Source organism: Liolophura sinensis, chromosome 6, assembly GCF_032854445.1.
Source record: "Liolophura sinensis isolate JHLJ2023 chromosome 6, CUHK_Ljap_v2, whole genome shotgun sequence".
Taxonomy (NCBI): Eukaryota; Metazoa; Mollusca; class Polyplacophora; order Chitonida; family Chitonidae; genus Liolophura; species Liolophura sinensis.
In genome coordinates, this window is record NC_088300.1 from 51,510,770 (window position 1) to 51,526,429 (window position 15,660).

Genomic DNA, 15,660 nt, shown 5'->3' on the forward strand with positions numbered 1-15,660 from the left:
ACTGGCTGGAAATGACATCCAACATTTAATATTTCATGTACACACATTTTCTGCATTTTTATTGATTTCGTTATGTATCAAAATAGTGTACACAAACATATACATGTACCACATCAATTCATATCCTCATGTTTACTGATGGAAGAAACATGTAGCTTTTGGGAGGACAAAAGTAAATTTCAGAACAAAGATGTTGTTAGTCCAGCATTTGTTTAACTTTATCTAATCAACTCAAAACAGATAAAACACTCTTTTAAATACGTCATTGTTTGATGTGCTACTAACAGTGATGCAACATCTGGGCAACATAAACGACACGATTCTTCATCAAATTGTAATGTTGTTTTTGTGACATTTGGCCTCTAAAACTTTATACCTTGTTTAAACATCTGACAATTAACCTGTGAAACATGCACATACCTATAAAGTCGGTCACACTTTGCACAGTAATCCTTATCTTTCATCATCAGCTTCTCCAGCTTTTCTCTGTGACATTTAGGCTTCCCATCAAGAGTAGTGTCCCTTGTCTTGTAGATCATATGTGAATCGTACCCTCCATTTTCATGGTGGTTTCCAGGAGATATAGTATGACCTGACCAGGTCTGCCGGGAAACCTTCACCTGTGAAATATACATTGGTTGACCTGACTGCTTGGTCTGTGCAGGTTTGATGTGGGGGTAGTTATTTGCAGGCTGCTGGGGACCGGGCATCAGGTATGCCGCCTGGTAAGTGGGCAGTGGCATGGGTGGAAGTGCCATAGGTGGGCTGTACACAGGCTGTGGGAACCCAGATGGTACGGGCTGTGGGTGGTAGTTATCCTGCCGGTAGGTGTAAGTGCATGGTACGGTCACAACTCCATTACTAGGTGTCACAGTCGGATAACCTGGATAATGGCTGGCCATCTTAAACTCTGGAAATGCAAAGTTCTTTAATGTAAAACTTCACTTGCCATACCATGCTCTATCACATAAAATCTATTTTACCAAATTTTTTTTTTATATAAAATTAGACAAAATAAATTTGTAACCCCTGACACAATACAAAGCTGCCCCTTAACAACATCATAATAATGACAACCCTGTGTGCCGAGACTCTGTTTTTAGGCTTTCTAACATAACTTACGCATCATTTTACAAGACAATGTACAAGTGGGTGCTCAGGAAACACAGCCTAAAAAAACATGCTTTAAGATTTAAATTATTTATTCATTTATTTGACTGGTGTTTTACGCAGCGCTCAAAAATATTTCACTTTTATGATAACGGCCAGTATTATGGTGGGAGGAAACTGGGAAGAGCATGGGGGAAACCCATGACCAAGATTTAATATAAAGAGATATAAAATATATAAACATAACATGAAAAAATATATTTAGGAAGGAGCAGAAAAAAGCTTGTCTTTAAAGTTTTGAGCATCATGAGGGGTGATAACCAAATTCAAGTGATCTCTAGAGTTTTTCTTTCAACAATTCAAGAAATTGAATTCAACAAACAAATCAAATTAAATTACATTTCAAATATAATATCAACTATTATGCATGTACTTTGATCTGAAGCGTAATATGACATCAGTTCACTTAAAAATTAATCAAGATAGACAGTTCAGGCTCTTTACACTGAGAGACTTGGACATCAACATTATGTATTACTATCAGAATAACTAAAGCACTGTTGTGCTCATTTCAGAGCTCAGACAAAATCTTTACTCATCCAATCATGCAAAGAATATTTATTTATTTATTTGATTGGTGTTTTATGCCGTACTCAAGATTGTCATTCTCGTTAATATGACAGTGACAGAACAGTGACAGATACATCCAGGTGTGGTTTCACAGGGATGATGTAAAAATGTGAGGTAAGATGCATTTGCCTATAAATCACAACAATCTGACAACTCACACTGGTCACTTACACTATCGGCAACTTTGAAAAACTTGCAGCAATCATGCATATACATATATCACACAATGACCAAACAGGATCTGAAAAAAAAATCAAACATTACACTGAGATATCAATAAATTTTTTACAATTCTAGCGCCAACTAATTTGAGAAAAATTGACCTGCAATATGCCATTTTTCACCTGCTTTTCGCCATTTGCAGGCTAACTCGAGCCCTGAATCCTGTTACTAAAGTTAACAATATTATACTGACCTTGAACTATCAGTCATGAAACAGATTTGGCTATGTTGTAACTGAAATTCTCAAAATCTTTTTTAGGCTTCCACAGCTCAATGTTCTTGTTGTTGATAAGGCTGAGAGCATAGCTCTGTGCATACATCTGTTTATCTAAACCACCGTCCCCTTCCTTGAACACAGGACATGATAGATAAGGTCATAGTTCCTTCCAATCCTCTCATTCCACAATTAACAATGCTGTGAAGTAATACAAGTTTCACAATCATATATTTCTGGAAATCCCCTTTCCCCCCCCCCCTCTGGAAATCCCCTTTGCATTGAGAATGGGATTTCAAGAGCCAGTTCATAGGCTGAACTAGCTGTCCCTTCAACCATACTTCCAAGTGACAGTACAAAAAGTGGCCAGTAATCACACGTGATATAAAATTTTTAAAAAAATATTAAAAAAATAGTGGATTTCATCGAAATTCTGCAGAAAGGAAAATAAAGAAAACCTGGGAAGCCTTTCTGGTAATACATCTTTTAAACATGTATGCCTGAGACTCTGGTTTGGCTCAATATAACTACCTTCTGATATACACTGAAGCCAGATCTGATTGCCCAGGCTGTTCCAGACTCCCTGAATCCCTCACCACATAATTAACATAAGACAGTTACCAAAGAAAAGAAAAAGTTAATGAGATAACACCGTGTTAATTTTCCAGCATAACCAGTAGAGCAGGCGTCTAAATTAACCATTTTCACAGTGTAAATGGCCGATTGGATAAGTGTCATAGGTTGAGATCTCCTGTTTCTTAATCTTCGCTGGTCCTTTAGTTTTATTTACGCAATATAACCAAGCTGTGCTAAGACATATTGTCATTAAAATGTAAAACATCTAGTAGAGGGTACATTTTTCAGTAGCCCAAAGCTAGCAGGGACACTACTTGTGTAGTATCCAGCTTTGATATGACCTGGATACATGCAGTAGCCTGACGATTTCACTAAAGGCAACAGCTCGAACCTATCCTTATATTTAGCATGCATTAAATGTTGGGACAGACTGGAGCTGTTACTTTTACTAAAATTTTCCATGTGTACCTAAGTCACATCGAAGCGGAGTGCTAGGCAAGTACTGTCTCAGCTAGCTTTGCGCTTCATTTTTCGATGACTGTTTATCAGTGAAGATAAGTTCACTGGTATTAGGTAAACTGAATTCAGTGGAGGTGAACCACACGTCAGTCAAACCAGTGTTTGTTAAACACCATTGGTTCAACCAAATCTCCCACTGGCAGAACCAAAGTTCTCCTGGCCTCAGACCTGCGTATATTTCAAGAACTGTAGATATTCATCTACCTAAAGGAAGTTTTAAAGATGATGGTGTTGCCTGTGTTGTTAACCAACTTTTTCAGCTGTTATTTATGGAAAAAAACTCTTAAATGAAAGTCTGAGATGTAAAGTAGTTGGAGCTCATTTGACCGTGTGGTACAGGATGTAAGGTCAGTTTCACTGAAAACCTGTTTCTGGAAAGAAACACCAAAATAAGTGTGCCGAGAACAAAAATCAGCAGCTTAAAGTATACAAGAGCAGTTATAAAGACTGATGCTTTTGTTACTCGCTGACCCTTTCTCAAGATGCTCAATGTGAAAGGCAGGTTTCTTAATAAATAGATGTCATTCTACTGCACGACAATTCATTCATGCTCCACTGAAAGAGGCTGGCCAAATATGGAGGAGACCATTTTCAGATGTAGTTCACCTGACAAAGGCATGTGACATGCTCATGCGCATTCAACCTTTACCATGTTCATCTGTCTTAAAGGCATCCAAAAACTATGTTCTTGCATATCAGTTCAAGTGGTGTAGTGATATAAGCAACCCGCTGCGCACCCAGCATGCTGCCTGATGAAAATTTGAATCCAGAGCATTTCACAACAAGTAAATCCCTTCAAAAAAAAAGTATAAATCGCGAATTATACACTGCAGCTATGTTATAAAACTAACACTGGCACATGACAGAATCTAGAATTATGAACGTCTTATTTATGCTGTTTTTCTTGGTATAAAATTTGAACATCTCCCAATTCAATTTTAACCAATGAAAAATCAGTAAAACCACGTGACCGTGAGAAAAAAATGACGTCAGAATGCACGTGGAAATCAACATGTAAATCTAATCCTAGTCCTCACCACTCCCTCTTATTCTAGCACAGTCTGCTTCAAAGTACATAAACAAAAGGAAAATCAGCAAGATCTAAAGCTACACTAAACAAGTCGAGGGCTTAGGCAACAAGCCTATTCATCATTCAACAACAACAACAGGTCGCATTTTGAACTGTTTCAATGTCAAATTTCAGATGAACAATATACTTTGACCATTCCGGAGAAACATTTTTATCCATACCAGACCTTGTGTTAATGGAACTTCATGATAAGATCACATCGTGAAGAGGGGTTTTGACAAGAAGTCATCCATCTGCGCCTAATCCCGGCTCTTGATACGAAACTTCCCTCGTTCCCGCAAATTTTTTTATCGAAAAGTATGTAACGCCACCTGGTGGTAATTTTGTTAACAGAAATGCCTTGTTGGATGTACTCGCCTCCAACACCAAAATCGCTTTCTAAATTCACTACACCTAATAAATCACGTGTTCCTAAGTCTCGTGGTGAATCAAGCCGTTAAATGGTAATATGCAAACCAACCTATTGCTTAGCTAAGTGTAGGCCTACATCTGTATGTTCCGCACTTTCAAAAGTGTGTTTGTGTGTGTGTGTCGGAGGTGGGGGGGGGGGGGTTAACCGTATAAAAACATACCGGGTACACCAAAGTGAATGTTCATTGCGTTCTTCACTGTTCTGAATTGGATGTTAAAACATTTCTTTTAATTTTTTCAAATCAGATAGGCCTATTTTAACCTAGGAGGAAAAGCGTTCATGTCGTTACATTGTCATTGTATTTTTGTAATTTTTAAAACTGGGCATTGTAACTTAGCATTAAAACTCAGAGAGAAAACTCACGTATATTAGTTCCTATGAAAGGCCTTCAGCACTCAGCAAAACTCTGTGCAGTATTTGCCCTATTTTTTGGCATAGGCCTATTTTTACCAAGACGATAATACTCAGACCTCTAAACGATGCTAATGTTTTATGAAGCCATGCCTGCATGTTTTCTATCACAAAGAGCCTAAGAATATAAATATCGAGTTTACAGAGGTTTTTATCATAATGTTGAATGTCGAATTTTTTTGTGATTTATAGAGTATACTGGGTACCGAAAATCACACAGAACTAAACTTACATATGTATACATGCATGACTTTTCGCTACTATCCAACTAAACTATAATCAGTACAATTCATATACAGCGGGGAGATAAGTTCACAGTGAAAGGATCGGCCATTAAATATTTCATTGGGATTTATATTATAGTCTTTAAATAGTTTGCCAGTAAGTATAAGTAAGCCTATATAATCTTTCTACGGCTCAGAGCAAGAACATAACATAAGAGCAATAGCATGGACAATTTGTAGATCTTATGTAAACGGCGGTTTTACGCTTAATTACAGTAACAAATTTTGATAACTTAGTTTGAACTACGGCCATTTTTTTGACTCAAAGCGTTTTCTTAATTTGAACATAGTGGGCTGAGTATGGCAGAATTTGACAGAAAAGGGACTTTTTCTTTGTTTAATTTAGCACACTCCGTACAACATAGTGGTATTCATCCCCAATGTCTAAATTACGCGTAATTTATACACGTTCTTGTTTTTTTTTTTATTTTGTGACCAAGGAGTATTTGACCAGTTAGAACTGGTAAGTACATGCAGTGGTTAATTAGACGTCCGAAATTTTAATGAAGATTTGACTTTAACAAATGAAAAATTGACTGTATCGTTTTCGAGGCCGAAGTTATTTTTAATCCCTCTTAAAAATATTTCTTTGGTAGATGCTTGAATTTTGCCAGTTCATTTTTGCTGAAATTGGCCTTTAATCTGCCGTGATACAAACATTTGCAAACCACCGTTTGTTAAAAGATTAAAACATGACTTTTTGGCTCAGTTGCATCTAGTGACATATATGTTCCGTTTGTGACAACCGATTCCCGTTGAAAGTACTCAATAATTTACTTATAGGTGTATCTTTTTTTGGTGAAGAATATGCAATTTTGTCCAAAATCTAATCATACGCGAACTAATAATACCTACAGGGCAGTTGCCCTGTTCTCCACCATATAACTTGGTGTCGAGCAAGGTATACGCCTATAAGTTCAAAATCAGTTTTAACAGTTTACATTCCAATGTGTCAAGTGTTTCACTGTTTTCAAAACCACAAACTTACTTCACTTCCGAAGAGTAATACTTGTAAAACGTAGCTTGATCAAAAACCTGCAGGGGACAACCTATTGATAAATGTTTACTTGTAGCCTTTTCATCAGGAATTGATCGGCTTTATTTGCTTGTTTTATATCATTCTTTAATCATCGTTTTTATAAACTGTCCATTTTTACTAAAAATCAACCCTAAATATTTAAAGCTTATGACAATTTAGTGGTATTTAGTCCAGTTCAGGATTCGGACAGTTGGGCGGTATCATCAACATACATAAGTATATAAAATTTCATGTATTAAGAAAGATGAACAAAGTCCATCTGAATTCCTAAGCCATCACTGATGCAAAAATAGTTCTCAAGGTTTGTATACAGGGAAAAGAGTACTGGAGATAAATTTTCTCCTTGGTGTAAGCCAGTTTTGCAAACAAAGAGATCTGAAGAAGAATTATGCATTGCTGCACATGATTTGGTATGTTTGTACTAATATTCTTAATAACATGTAGAATTTTTCCAGATAATCCCGTTTCTAAAAGGTATGTCCATATATGTAGTGCACTCCAACACACCATGTTGAACGCCTTACTCAGGTTGATAAAGGCACAGTAAAATACTTCATTTGTTTTTAATTTAAAGAGGCCTATCACCTAATTTAAACTAAAAATACGGTCCATTTCAGAGTAACCTTTCCGGAAATCTGCTGACATAGGTTTGTGCATATATAACAAATACATGCACTTAGTTATTCTCAATATATGGATCGAGGCACATTAGTAAATTTAGTTCTTAGCTTTAGTTCAGTGCACCATACACAGTGATACCAGATAAGGAATCGCACTAAACCTGGAATGTGGGTGAGTGACAATGCTCTATAACCAACTATATACATCCAAACATGCAAGGCCATGTGAGCACACGCGGACATGATTTATATGTGTAAGCAGCAGTCAGACCGTTGTATCATCCCTATATACATGTACCAGGCCACTCTTGCGTGATACCTAGGACACTTTAAACTTCATACAAAATAAATACCTGGATTCACTAACTTGTTTTGCCAATGTCCCATGTATGTAGCAAACTCAAAGGCCTATATACGGGCGGTTTGTAAATATTGATCATGCAGGTCGCTTTAATATTCCTTTATTTATTTATTTGATTGGTGTTTGACATCGTATACATAAGAATATTTCAGATGTGCGATTGCGGCCAGCATTATATGGTGGGAGTGAGTGAGTGAGTGCTTGGGGTTTAACGTCGTACTTAACAAGTTTTCAGTCATATGACGACGAAGGAATCCTTATGGTGCATGTAATGTGCCTCCTTTTTACAGGACGGATTTCCACCGCTCTTTTATCTAGTGCTGCTTCACTGAGACGACTTACCGAAAGAATGTAAGCCGCCCCGCCCGAGCCATTATACTGATACGGGTCAACCAGTCGTTGCACTATCCCCTTCAAGATGAACGCCAAGCGAGGAAGTTACAACGTCCTCTTTTAAAGTCTTAGGTGTAACTCGACTCAGGATTGATCCTGGATCTACAGCTCCCGAAGCGGACGCTCTACCAACTGTTCTATCTGACTGTAATATATATGGTGGTAAGAAACCGGGCATCCAGATCGGAGTATCGCAGGTTGTTGCATAACAGACCTTTACAGTTCCTTCTGTGCCTTCCGTGAGAAAAAAAAATTTGTGAGGCATATATTTTATATTTCTTAATAACCTCTCTAGTATTTACATTTTTTCCGTCAACGATTGGACCAGCGTGGCACCCCCAATTCTGGCTCTCATCGTTAGCGTAACCACAAAAGGCTATTTATTTTCCGGAATGTCCACTGCATGGGGCCTTGGAAAAACTGCGAACAATTCCTACATCATTTAGGCATGTAGGTTACAGGTATATATAGGCCTACCTGTACCATGCAAAAAAAAAAAAAGAAAAAAGCAAGGTTCCTTTGTAAGGCATTTTATTTGTAATGACGTCTTAAACATAAACTGGTATTTTTTCTTCTATACTCTATATTATGACAACAGAGGCACACAACAATCACGTCATCGTTGAGTTACAGCTATAGGTAAGATACTATGGCAACAAATATAAATGATAGTTTATCTGAAGTTAGGCAGGCCGATAACTCAAATGTATTCACGGTCAGTGTGGCACTGCTGCGTGCCGCGACAAGTAAGTTGAGATTCGGTGTGGCACAGTAACAAAACTCGTGATACAAATTCAAATTTTCTACTGTATTATTGTCACAAACCATTCCGTCACACACGGGTTCAGTGCGGCACAGTTTGTTTACAAATACTGGGGTGTCGGGTTTGCAGTTCGGTACAACAGAGCCCGTCTGATAAGGTCGATCAACAAGCAGATCTTCATCCATTCGTTTATCCGCCATCTGATATACACAGGTTGTTAAATACGCTTGCGTTGCCGGTTCCAGGGTGTTTTTAATAACTGGACAGAAGCGAACACTACACGCAACTTTGCGATTGTCCGACCATATCAGGCGCAAATAATTATCACATGTTGTTCCATTTGCACATGTATTTGTATAATAATCATAGTTCTTTCTCTCAGACAACCAATCTGTGATAGCCAAAGTGACATTGTATCTCACTGGAATATGACTAGGCTCCCTCGGATAGCGAAGTTGGTAGTGTAAATTCTGAGAAAAGCGCCTATCCATTGTCATGTCTGGTAGAATGTCACAACGTGCAGCCAACGAAGAAGCCGTGATTTCTAAATCAGAATCAATAATCCACTCGACATATGCCATATTTGTTGAAGGTGGATCTGTATTCCGTCGAGCCTCATTATGTAAACGAATGAGCAAGATTTTCTCATCAAGCAAGAATCCTGGTGGGTGAATTTCAGCAAAATTTGAACGTTTCACTTTTTCAAATGGCGATGTCTCATCTTGATCCATAACATAAAAACTGACTAACGCTGTTGTCTTCTGAAAAAATGCCTTCTCTAAAATACCTTCGATTTCTACATCCTCCTCCCTAGTAATACGTCCATCGCATGAAGTTGTCCAAAGTGCAAACAGTGTAAAAGTTATTGTAAATATCATTCTTAACGCCTTAAGTTGTTTTTTAGCAGACGAAGTAACTAACTCAACAGGTGGCGCTAAGTTTTAGTTTTATCAAAAGTCAGACTTGTACCTCTTCTGAATAAAATTTGATTTTTCGTGTTGTTTGTATTTACTTGTAAGAAACTTTTGTAAAAACCTTATTCGAGCCTCACATGTTTGTTATATGTAACATAACTTAAAATGTAGCTGGACAGAATGTATTACGTTGACGGGAATTACAAAAAAGTGACATTAAAATCCTACTTTTCATTCCTACTCATATGTCTACTTTTTCATTACACCGCCGGTCATAAGTAGTCTCGCGCGCCGCTCTGAGAAGCTGTAAGAGGAAGCGTTTGTTGTAGATGGAGGGTGTTTTTTGGCTATGTGCGTGTACTGCCCAGTCATAATCCGCATAATAATGCCCTTTAATGCTGTAGTAATGATATAAATACGATTTGTCATGTGCGAAAGCCAGCTGAGATCGGTTGTAAAAATGTAGAAGTCTGCGCCGTCGCGTTGAAACCTTCTTCAGACATGTCACTCCGATAGTGACAGGGACACGAGATGGTGTCATTGTAATACAGTCATAAGAAGCACCCCATCGCCTTGGCCCTGTGTTTCGCTTTACAAGTTTTGTGATGTTCACGAACTTCATGGTCAATGTTGTGAATAATTAACAGACAGTTTGAACCTCTGAAATTTATTGATTTATTTGATTGGTGATAAACGTTAATGGCGGCCAGCATTATGGTGGGAGGAAACTGGGCACAGCTCAGGGTAAACCCACGATCATCCGCAGGTTGCTTAGGAACCTTCCCACGAATGACCGAAACCAGCATGTGCTGCATGAACTCTTAGCGACTGCATTGGTGAGAGGCTCTTGGGGCATTATGCTGCACTAGCATGCTAACCACTATGGCAGAAAGGCCTGTAAACCATTAAAATGCAGGGTCAAATTAAGACTAAGTAAGAGGGTCACTGTGAACAAAGTTTAAGAAAGACGTTCTAAAGAGCAATTACTTGTCTTTTGTATATTTCGAAGGAAAACCCAGTACAAATGTAAAAAAGTAAATTTCCCGCAAACATAAAGACATTTTTTTAGATGGACAGATAAGTAGATGGACAGATAAATGATGGACAGATAAGTAGATGGACAGATAAATGAGTAAACTTTATATTTCAGATAAGGACCTGAACATATTGGAGCTTACTGTTATTCAGTATTCATCACTCTACATCTGCCCATGGACATACAATAATTGATAGCCATATAGACTTATGTAATTAGGAAAGTCAAAAAAGAAAAGACTGAAATAGCGTCAACCTCTGCTACGAAAAAAAATGCTGACATCTGAGAATTTTGAACGTGCTATTCAAAATAATGAGTGGGAGCTAGATCGGAAAGATGGTATTCTTCATTACACCAATGGTGACACAAAAGCTGGTAAGCAGCGGCGTGTGGATCAGTGGTTGGATGATCATGTGATGGAGTTACGAGGACAAGAAGTAGGTGTGGTTGACATGTCGGGGGATCCTGAGTTGCATATGGAAGATAACAGGATGTGGAAACGAAGAAGAAGCTATGGAACTAAAGATGGAAGATTGAACAAAGCAAGAGCTTATTCAAAAAGTAGAAGAATGGTATGTGATGTGAAGAAACTTGAAGAAACTAACAGTTATGTTAACATAATTACATTTCTTAAGTTTTAAATGTCTATAGATTATGTTTCATCTGTTGATGGGATGTTAACAATTTTATTTATCTTATTTATAAAATTATATGATGTGAATGCTAATACAACAGCGGACGAATCCAGATTATGCATGCATGCCTGCAAACAATTTGTAGGTTGGTGCAAGACATACTGACAAATCTTCTACAATACATATGTACATTATTTAAAAAGTTACTAAGTTATTGATATGGCACTTTTTCCTGTACCTGTCAAAGTAGTATTTATTTCGGGGCAGGGGATATGATGGGGAGTGGTTGGTGATGCATTGTCCTTGTCCTGCTGTGGATTTCCAGGCTTCGCATATATTTCTAAACACAGGACCTGTAAGCCAAGAAGTGAATACAGCCATAATTGATTTTGCAAAAATGGTAGGTTACTAAATGTTGAAGACAACACAATGATAATTTTAATTAAACTTAATTTATAGTTATACATGAGTACATTTGATACGTTTTATCAAGGCTTTTTTTCTTCTTTTTTTACTCATTTGTTTATCATTTGATTGGTATTAATGTTGCACTCCAGATTTTTATTTTAGTTGAAGTAAGGAGGTCATGATTATGATGGCAGAAACTGGAATGCACAGAGTAAGCCACCCCACCCTTAGCCAGGTACATACATGACAAACCTCTTTACCAAAGTAAGCAGCAGGAGAAGGTGTGAGGGCTGGGTTTGAACCAACTGCTGTAGCTTCAGCGGTCAGGGACTGATCAGCCGGCAGGTATTAATCAGTACTTTACCTGACTACCTCATGCCTAAATTCACTGAGCTAAATGATCTCCCTCTTTACTTAACATTCAGACATTTACCTTTTCAGTCTACCACCAAATAAATGTCAGAAATATTAAATATGGAGGTAGTACATTTAACGTTCTTGAATTACACCTGCTGTTTAATCAGGTTGTAAGAATAATTAATATCCATGTCATAATTTATGTGCTATCAGTATTGCAGTGACTTGGTTTTTTAAGATACTAGCAGTTGTGTAAGTACATGTGTAAGAAAGAATGTCTGGTTGAATTTAAGTCTGAATATCTAAATTTTTTATTTTTTTACCCCTTGACCAATATTGGTCTGGGGATAGGGTATTGTCATAGCAGTCGGCGTCCATTTGCTTGTTAATCCATTTAGAGTTGTTATAAAAGTTTATCCCTAGTTCTTCAAACTTACACCACACTTACACTTTCTCATGATTAAGAACCTTATTGATGTTCAGTGACCTTGTTTTATTTTTTTCCCTCACTCGTCCTTGTAAACATTCTGACTTAAAGGGTTTTGAGTCCATTGGATGGTATTTTTTTAATTCCACATGTCCTGACTGAGTATGCATGTATGTTGGACAGTGTCATGTGTTATGTCATATAACAGGGAAGGATATTGATAGTGGATGAGTCAGCAGTTAGGTTGTTTACTGGCACTGTATATGCTGCCACATCATCACTTCCAGGCTGGCTGCTGGAGGGGGCTGCAGGTGAAGGGGAATAACTCTTTCCTTCTCTAAGTGTCAGCATGCTATTGAAACATTTACATGTATTCGTTCATACATACTTTAACCAAGAGATTTTCATGTCCAGTTTTTCTATGCATACGAGACCTGATGTAGAAATCAGAAATAACAACAAGGAATGAACCTATTGTTTTGTAATTGTCTTGTCTTTTTATACTACTGGCACGTGTAAAAGCATAGTACTTTACATGTACCCTTCTTTGCTTATACATATATATCTGAAGAAACATGACAACACAGTATACATTTAACCTGGCTTTAAATCAAGGTAAATGTGCACTGTTTTGTCATTTTGCTTAAAAATTTTGAAATAAAAGAAAATTTAAAAACTGGTAGTTCCAGTGCTGGAAAGTTCCGCTTGGAAAGAATCCTCTTCATGCTGAAGCGGATAGTGCAACAACTGGTTGACCCGTATCAGTATAGTGGCTTTGGCGGGGTGGCTTACTTGCTTTCAGTAAGACGTCTCAGTGAAGCAGCACTAGATAAGAGCGGTGGAAATCCATCCTGCAACAGGGAGGTACATTATATGCACTCTAAGAATTCCTTCGTCGTCATATGACTGAAAAATTGTTAAGTACGGCATGAAACCCCAAGCGCTCACTCCTCACTCTTTTGTCCTTATAGGCTTAATCCAGTAGCTTTTAACATTTGTAAACTTCACCTTTCATTACTTTGTTACTGTGTAGAACCATCAAAAAAATAGGTAAGTATTTTGCAGCACTGTATTTTGCCCATGCATTGATTGTCATCTTTGTCCTATTTTGCATGTAAATACATAATATACAAATACTAGTCATTTATTTTTAAACAGAACGTCTTTTTTTTTTGGTACACAGAAATGGCATTGCTTTGACAAACATTAACACACAGATTTGAGGTATGTTATTACTGTGGTGTCTTGTTCGTCCCTCTGCTGATCTTTTCCGGGCTTGCCTTTTTTTGTTCTTTAAGATTCTGATCTTTTCCTTGCTTGCATTGCTTTGTTCTTGACAAATTCTGATGTTTTCCTTACTTAAGTTAGCTCTCATTGTTTTTTGCAAATTTGGACTCTTCTCCTTGCTATGCTTTGTTGTTGACAAATTGCAGTCTTTTCTTTCCTTGCCCGCTGAATTAAAATTTTTTTTTCCTTGCTTATAATCTTGATTTGATCTTAACAGGCTCTGATTTTCGTCTTACTTTTCTTGCTTTGTGGACAAACGTTTTCGATGCAAGTCTTGCTTGTAATCAAGCAAAAGAAATCAACTATTTCTGACCCCCTTCCATGTTTTTGCCTGAGTTGATTAAATTTCGGGTCTTTTCCTTCCTTGTCTTCAGTTGCTTTCTGGGCAAACTCTGAAGGACTTTTAGTAATGTTATAATGAGAAAATTCCAATGTGCATGTAAATTGCTTTTACTTGGTGTCTGGACTATTCCTGTATCAATTCATGTACAATTATATACTAGTTACTTGTACTTGTAGACATATTCTTTTTTTTTTACCTGTGGGTTTTCTTTTGAATGTGTCTTTCATTTTCAAATTTTGTTTTTTGCCTTATTTTATATTAGAATGGACACAGGCTTCAATAGGTAATGTAAGGGAGCAAATACTATTGATTGTATATTGTTATCATGCCTTAAAGCCATAATTTGATTCTTTTGTTAATACTGAGTGAAGAAGATACAGTTCATGTAGCAATAAATTATGTTTCATTCAACTACATGGATTAAAATTTTGCCTCTTTGTATTTGATCTTGGTCTATGTGAATTAGTGACCTAAGCAGACACTCGACCCAGTGAGAGGTGCAGGCTGATCTGCATCAGCTGGTACTGGTATGTCAAAACACACACCCAATATTACAGTTACATCAGGCAGCTTGTAGTATGCTGTTTCCATGGTTACCACATTGTAATATTTTTGTGGAGACATTTCTTTTATAGCCTGTATTAAGTTGATCAACGATGTGCAAATTTTATCCTCTCAGTTTTAAGCTGTCAGTTTTATTACAGGATGCTTATTAAAGCCCATTTTGGAAATAGCATTTCATTATATATTGAGTTATCTAGTTCAATCTCATTTTACATTTATGAATAGTTTAGAAATGGTTTACTTTGAGTTTTTAAGTTTTTTTAAATCAGAGAAAAAAATGTGTGAACAAAATTGACAACAGTGAGAAAAACATCTTAATCCCTAGTAGGAAGTTCAACCAGATAGTTTTAAAGTCTGAAATACCAAACATAGGTTAACAACTTACAGAGGAATGTAATGATCCATCATTTTGTAATCCTATAATTTCATTAAATTCTTCAACAGCTTCTGTAAATGAACTATGATTTGCCTCCAGAAATATCAGTTTTGGTATAAATGTCTTAAACTGTGAGCACTGAATCATATAGTTTTTCAGTAGAATATTACCCAACCTTCTAGACAAACTAGCCAAGGATGAAATTTTATGTTATTTACAGTTATCTTGTTTAAAGTTGGTGAAAACCCATGTGAAATTCAACAAGTATATATACTAGTGCATAACTCTTTAACAGTAAATCACATTTATAGCTTCCCATATACACCAACTCATCATCCTTTTGTCCACCAGTTTGAATAGTTGGTAAAAAATTTCATGGAATTATTAATAATGTTATTATTAAATAAGCTTTTAAAATCAATTTGAGAGCTGTTAGAAGAACTCTGCTTAAAGTGCACATCTTTCAATACATGTACATTATTGTGAACATGCATTCACATGAACTACATCATTGTGAACATACATTCACATGAACTACATCATTGTGAACATGCATTCACATGAACTACATCATTGTGAACATGCATTCACATGAACTACATCATTGTGAACATGCATTCACATGAACTACATCATTGTGAACATGCATTCACATGAACTACATCATTG

General features: G+C 36.9%; 1 long non-coding RNA gene across 1 annotated transcript; it reads right to left on the reverse strand.

Moving 5' to 3' along the window:
• Nucleotides 1-458: 458 nt before the first annotated feature.
• On the reverse strand, nucleotides 459-4,632 carry LOC135469374 (uncharacterized). The gene is made up of 3 exons (XR_010444319.1): nucleotides 4,528-4,632; nucleotides 1,912-1,981; nucleotides 459-910 (listed from the first exon to the last, which is right to left on the reverse strand). It is a non-coding gene; the product is annotated as an uncharacterized LOC135469374 (long non-coding RNA).
• Nucleotides 4,633-15,660: the final 11,028 nt, after the last annotated feature.